General features: G+C 44.9%; 1 protein-coding gene across 1 annotated transcript in view; it reads right to left on the bottom strand.

Moving 5' to 3' along the window:
• The window catches only part of LNX1 (ligand of numb-protein X 1, E3 ubiquitin protein ligase), a 111,979-nt gene extending 105,552 nt beyond the window's left edge, over positions 1 to 6,427 (bottom strand). Inside the window, exon 1 of the mRNA XM_015560095.1 lies at positions 6,238 to 6,427. The gene's annotated coding sequence lies outside the window, so the exon portion shown is untranslated. The remainder of the gene's footprint in view (positions 1 to 6,237) is intronic.
• Positions 6,428 to 6,880: the final 453 nt, after the last annotated feature.

Here is a 6,880-nt window from a genome sequence, read left to right as displayed (position 1 = left end):
CGCCTCCAGCTCCCACCCTCATGCCCTCACCCCCTTGTTGTCTGTGTCCACTGGTTGGGCTTATATGCATGCATACAAGTCCTTTGGTTGATCTCTCTCCCTTATCTCCACCCTCCCCTGCCTTCCCTCTGAGGTTTGACGGTCTGATGGATTCTTCTCTGTCTCTGTCTCTGTTTTTCTTCATCAGTTTATGTTCATTATATGCCACAAATGAGTGAGATCATGTGATATTTATCTTTTTCCAACTGACTTATTTAACCTAGCATAATGCTCTCCAGGTCCATCCATGCTTTTGCAAATGGTAGAAGTTCCTTCTTTTTACAGCAAGGGCTGCCTATATTTTCTCCAGTATTTCAGTGTCCAAGCGAACAAGGAATCTCTCTATAAGTAGTGGGAGGGGGCTGTGCGTATGCATGTCAGTCCAGGTATGTAGGATATAGAATGATGGCCCTCCTCCCCAAAGTTATATCCATGTCCTAAACCCCAGAACCTGTGAATGTGACCTTATTAGAAAAATAGTCTTTGAAGAGGTAATTAAGGATCTTGAGATGAGATCATCCTGGATTATCTGTTTTACCCTAAATCCAATGACCAGTGTCTTTCTAAGAGACAGAAGAAAAGACAGGCGAGAGGAGAAGGTGATGTGAAGGCAGGTTGGAGTTAAACAGCCACAGCGAGGGAGCACCTGGAGGCGCCAGAAGCTGGAAGAGGCGAGGAAGGATTCTCTTCTGGAGCCTTTGGAGGAAGCAAGGCCCTGCCAACACCTTGATTTCTGGCCTCCAGGACTGTGTGAAGATAAATTTGTGTTGACTTAGGCCACAGAGCTTATAGTAATTTGTTGCAGCATCCCTAGGAAAATAATACAGGGGCTATGTATTTCCAGGGGAATCCCCCAGAAGTGGGGTGAACATTCCCAGTGAGGCACCCCAGCACTTCTCCACATGGCTCAGGAATCCAGAAAATGTTGGGGGTGGCAGCTACTTAGGCTGCTACATACTTAGATGCTGTTGCCATGCACGGTGCCAAGAGGCCATTAAAGAGAATTCCTGGAGAGCTTCCACTCTGCTGTTGGTGGACTCTTTGGTGTCCCTGTGACAAATGCATCAAACACAAGAAGCAAATAAGAGTCACTGGAAAATAATGATGGCATTTAAGTCCATGCATTCCAAGTCACAAATGAGCGATATACGAAAAATGGCCCTGGTTAATTGGGACAGAATTCCTGCCACTGGTAGAAGAGTACTAGGCAGTCTACCATGTCAAGACAGGTGATTCCCTGGAGCAGGGGGTGTGGGTTTTCTAGAAAAGCAGAGGATGAAGGGCAGGGATGAAGAAAATTGGAATAAAGAGACTCTAATAAAAACGGCAAATTTCTTGTCAACCCTCTACTTGAAGCTGGAGTCTATTCTCCCCCCTTCTTTTTAGCATATAACGTAAAATAAAATAATAACCATTACTATTTAATAAGCAGTTCACTAGGAACCAGATACCGTGCTAGGTATTTTACATGTGTTTTCTCATTTAATTTGTAAAATGATACTATCAGATCAGTGATAGAATCTTTATTTACAGATGAGTGTATGTGCTGTTAAAGAAACACAAATCCATTCATTCATTCACTCATTCAGCAAACAGACACCAGGCGTTAATATACCAAAAACACTCATCTTCAGCAACAGGGAACGCAGTTCCTCAAAGGCAACCTACGGATTTGGGGACAACTCTAATTCTTAGAAAATCCTTCCTTATTGTTGATCTGAACTGTGTCTCTGGGTAACTGAACAATAAGTCACAGGTTCAAAATGAGATACGAGGAAATGGTGAATGTAAGAGGTTTACAGGAGGCAGCCAACATTCGCTGTTTCTGATTTCAGTTCAGTGAAGTGTTTGTTCTTAGAAACTTGCATGGTTTCCAAGTTAACTCTTACTCTTTGGGGATAGTAAATAGTTAAATCCCATTGACCTAGAAGAGTGACATAATCTTCCTACCAAATAGTTTTCAGAAGTCCTCAATACTTTGGACACCCTGTCAGAGGACAATCAACTTGCCACCCACATGAGAGTGAGACTGTGATGCGGGCACATAAATATCAGGAATAGTTGTAACCACTGGAAGTCTGATACTATGGCAGTGAGGAGCCTCCCTCATAGTCCTCTCTTGGCCACATCTTACAGAATGGCTCTGTAAGTGGTCAGGATCTTTGCAGACCTGATTTTCTCTACTCTAGGGGAGGAATTCAAATCTAAAAAGGGGCCAGGAAGCCAGGAATCACTACCCCAGAAGGATCCACTGTTTGTTTATATCGCAGAGTCCTCCTGCCCTCAGTTCTGCACAGACCAGGCATGGCACTGGCAGCTCCCCTGCCCTGGAACTCCAACATAAACAAGATAATCTTTATTAACAGGTTTTCCTTCTGGGCCTTTGGGGGCCTTTCGGGAAATCTGTTTTGCTCAGTCTTTGGCCCCCAATGCACTACTGTTTGTATCATTATTATATCCAGACTAGGCATGACCTAAGATGCCTAACTCTGACCAATAGAACAAATGTTTTCTATAATATATAATAATAGTTAAGATGTATTGAGCACTTACTATATACTTGGCATTTACATAAAATCGTTTCAACTATTCCTCACAACAGCACTGGGTTTGGTAACTATTCCATTTTCCAGATGGTGAACCTGAGACAAAGAGATACTAAGAAACTCATTTAGCTTAGTAATTTACATGGCAGAACCAGCTTCAAATCGAGATCTGTCTGATTCTACCTACTATGCTTTCCTTTCAATAAATTTATACTAGTAATAGCTATCACTATGCCAGGTCCTACTCCAAAACTTGACATATTTCAGCTCATTTCATCTTCACAGTAACTGTTTTATAGCTGACATAAAGAGGGGTCAGTAACCTATCCCAAGTCACATAGCCAGTATGTGATAGAGCTGTGTTTTGAACCCAGGCAGACTGATGCCAGAGACCAGACCACTATTTTAAAGCAGTGGCACTATTCCACCCAGAAAGGAATAAATAAGATTCTTATGCCCTAGTGAGGCATTGCCCAACCCTCAGCTGTCAGTCTGAACTACCCTTCCCCTCCCTAGGTGTGCAGCCATGTAGCTTCTGTGAGAGGACAGTGGTGGTTTGTGAAGTATACCATTTCAGCATCCCTCTTTTAGGAAAAGGTAGACAAGGAAACTGATGGGCAGAGAGGTTGAGGTTCTTCTCCAGGGTCCCCTAAGCAAGCTAGTAGCAGGCTCAGGGTTATAAAACCCTGTGGTTAATCAACTAGGCTGTTCCCTTGCTCTTGAATGATGAAAGCTTGCCTTATCTTTTCAGGATAAGGTGAGACTTACAGAAGGTCCCAGGGACCTGGGAACACACCTGTTTTTATGCAATGACTCAAGGTCATCGAAAGGCAGAGGATATTCCATGAGGGGGACAATCCTGTCCAAAGAATTCACAAATTCTCCTTTCACAGGACAGTGCAGGCTCCAAACCAGCTGCCTCCTCTGCCAGTGACCCGGCAGGCAGCTCACCCAGACTGCAGCTACGGGTGTTTGCCTACAAGTCTGGAGGAGAGTAAGCACCCACCCCATCTGCCCTGGAAATAGCACAGCTGAAAGCAGAAAGGGCCGCCTGCAAGTCCCATTACAGCCAACACAAGAGGATACATCCCCTGAAGACCTCTGGGGGACCACATTTTATAGGTCTGTCGTGGGATGAGAGCCCTGAGCTGGGGAAGGTGGGGGGACAGCAGTGGCCTGCGAAGCTGGCAGAGACCAATCTGCCTGGCTGTTTAATGACACAGTTTAAGCATTCTCCTGCCTGCTTTCTTTCTCTGATCTGTTCACATCGACGTTAATTACTTACAATTAATAACCATAACCCTGTTTTTCTTTTTCTGATCTGTTAACATTGATGTTAATTACTTACAATTAATAACCATAACAAGAATGATCAGGGTTCCTAACAATTGTAAACACAGAGATCTTTTATCTCCATAGGGTCAGACAATCCCCTTCGAACAACCCCGGAGATGCCTTCAAGGAGGAGGGGCCTGCCCTCATCTGGCCCCCACCTAGCACAGACCTTGCCGCTCAGCGCTCCATGCTGTCTCATTTACTTCTGACGACTACGTTATCATCATAGGGATTAGTATCCCCGTTTTACTGAAGAAGAAACTGAAGGTCAGAGAAGTTAAGTAACTTGCTCAAGGATATGAATGGAAGAGACTGCACATTTTTTCAGTCAGGCCCTATTGCCACTTGAACCAAGGGGTGGAGTCACTACAGGCAGGGAACCACGGTGGCTCTTCCCACCCCTCTGGGCAATACTTACGTGCCAATTCTCCAAGAGATCTACTGCATTCTAAGTAACCTGACCCTGACTAACCCTAGTCTCTGTCATTGTTTCTTTTTATATCTGGGGACCTGGTAGTCATAGTTCTGTTCCTTTAGTAGCTGTAGAAACTGACATATAGTGATGAAATGATTTGTTCAATCATAAATTAATTACTGTGCATAGAACCTAGAACCATGGTAATCTTGTGGGAGAAGTTTATGACTTTAAAGACATGTTTTATCCAGAAGATTCAGGACCCAAGAGATTTTTTTCTCTCCTCTACTGTCAAAACTCTGGAGCAAGTGAGAACACCATTGAGGGACAAGCAGAGGCCACCACTCAACTCACTGACTCAGGGGAAAGAATAGACACAAAGGTGGGAAAGAACAATACACGCCCTTACTACAAGGAGTAAGAGGGAAATTGGCAACCAGCACAGGATGGATTCTCAGTGTCGAGAAGCAACTGAGACAAAAACAAAACAAACTTCTCATCTTGTTTCAATTTATGCTTTTGAAGAACTGACATGCACTTTGAGTTCCTGGGTGAGTAAAGAGGAGCATAATTCCTCACCGGTTATTCTTTTTTTTTTTTAAAAAAAATATATTTTATTGATTTTTTTACAGAGAGGAAGGGACAGGGATAGAGAGTTAGAAACAATGATGAGAGAGAAACATCGACCAGCTGCCTCCTGCACACCCCTCACTGGGGATGTGCCCGCAACCAAGGTACATGCCCTTGGTCGGAATCAAACCTGGGACCCTTCCGTGGGCAGGCCGATGCTCTATCCACTGAGCCAAACCAGTCAGGGCACCAGTTATTCTTTTGCAAACATATTTGCTGACTGAAATCTCAGAAAAACAACCAATGAATGAAATGCCCCCCTAGCAGGTGGACTTCTCTCCCAAGTTCCCAGCTCATCCCCGGAGGGAACTGTGTTGGGAGATGGTCGGTTTCCTACTCTAACCACTGTCGCGTGTGGCCAGGGGACTGTCAAGAACAGAAGTAGTAACGGCTGCGTGCTCAGGACTAGGAAAACCAAAATGGATCCTAGAGGTAAAATTACTTGTAAAAATGTCAGGTCCCCGCAGAACAATCTCCCCAGTATATTTGCTACTAAAAGAGAGAAAGAAAAAGTGGACCAGTGCCAGAAAATTAAATGGCAGACCTGAAGTTACCTTCTTGTAAGCAAAGAGGAAATAGTCTTCACTTTAACCGAAGTGAAGGGTCAACGGGCAGCCAGTCCAGAGGTGAATGTAAACAATTCCAACCAGATAGCAAAGTGGTTTTTAAAAGGGTGTTTAGCAAAGAACAAAGAAAACAGTAGACTTTTCAAAAGAGAAGCACTGTAGAGGGAGGGAAACTGGAGTAGAGGGCGTCTGAGTGGGGAACAGAATTTATCTGCTTGAGAAAAAATTTCAGCGAGGGGGGGGTGGAGCAATTAAGGACGTTGAGCAGCTTTTGGTTGAAATTGCCTCTGGTGTGATGAATGCAGAAAGTTCGGCAAAATAAAGCAAATACAGCCATTCTGAATTCAGCTGGTGCTGGCCTTCCCACCCCCATTAGACCAGCTGAATTGGTCTGTACCTTTGAGTTAAGTTTCAAAAGTCTCTATTCCATTCCAGGGTTAAAAAAAAAAAATCAGATCAACTTCCCAGACAAGCAGAGGCTGGATTACTGATTAAGAGAAGCAAAAGGGATTAAATATCTGTCCTGGGAGGACTTGCCTGTGCAACCAAAATGGCAAAGGCATCCCTCTGCGCTTCTCTCTCAAAAGGGCTTCTCCCTCTGGGACAAACACCCGAGGCTTGTAGTTTTCATTCCAATTCCTCATTCAGATCCCTTGGGGCCAGGGGTCTAAATGCTGAGAGAGGAAAATGGAGGGTTTCAGCTCACCTTGGTAAGTGTCTGCCCAGCCTCTCAAAGCAGCAGCCCCGCAGCTCTCATGCTGTGCAGGTGAATCCAGCAGCTCCCCGGGCAGCCCAGCCCGAGCTGTGACCGGCCTGAGCCTCCGCGTACAGGTGCCTAGAGGAAGGAGGAGGGCATTGGTCGGTGGAGAGCAGGAAATGTGTGACATCACAGGGAGCCTCGACAGATAAAACATTGCTGGGACCTTAGCTATTGAAACAGTCAGTAGGTCCCGCCCACCTGTCATTTACCTGAATACCTGCAAGCAGGTAGGTGGCGTCTCTGCCTGGACAAATGAATCAGTTAGAGCAATTTGCTGCCTGGAATGTACTTTCTTTCCTGAGCACAGCACGTGACCAGCCCCGTGGACAGATCTGAATTTATACACCTGGTTGCTCCCCTGGCCCATTCCTACCTATCCCTCCCCCATAGCTTCCTACAGAAGAGTTAAAGGGGAAGTTTAAACACCAAAATGAGGCGGTAATATAGTAGGCGTTAAAAAGGAAGAGTGTGAAGATGGAGTCTTAGGAAATAGCTGAGATTCACCCCCATATGCCCTTTTGAATGGCATTCATTTGAACCCCAAGTGCTTCTCTGTTTCAACATAGTAACAAATTGGAGGTGACATTTG

Source organism: Myotis davidii, unplaced genomic scaffold, assembly GCF_000327345.1.
Source record: "Myotis davidii unplaced genomic scaffold, ASM32734v1 scaffold173, whole genome shotgun sequence".
Lineage (NCBI taxonomy): Eukaryota > Metazoa > Chordata > Mammalia > Chiroptera > Vespertilionidae > Myotis > Myotis davidii.
This window is presented reverse-complemented; position numbering and strand designations above follow the sequence as displayed.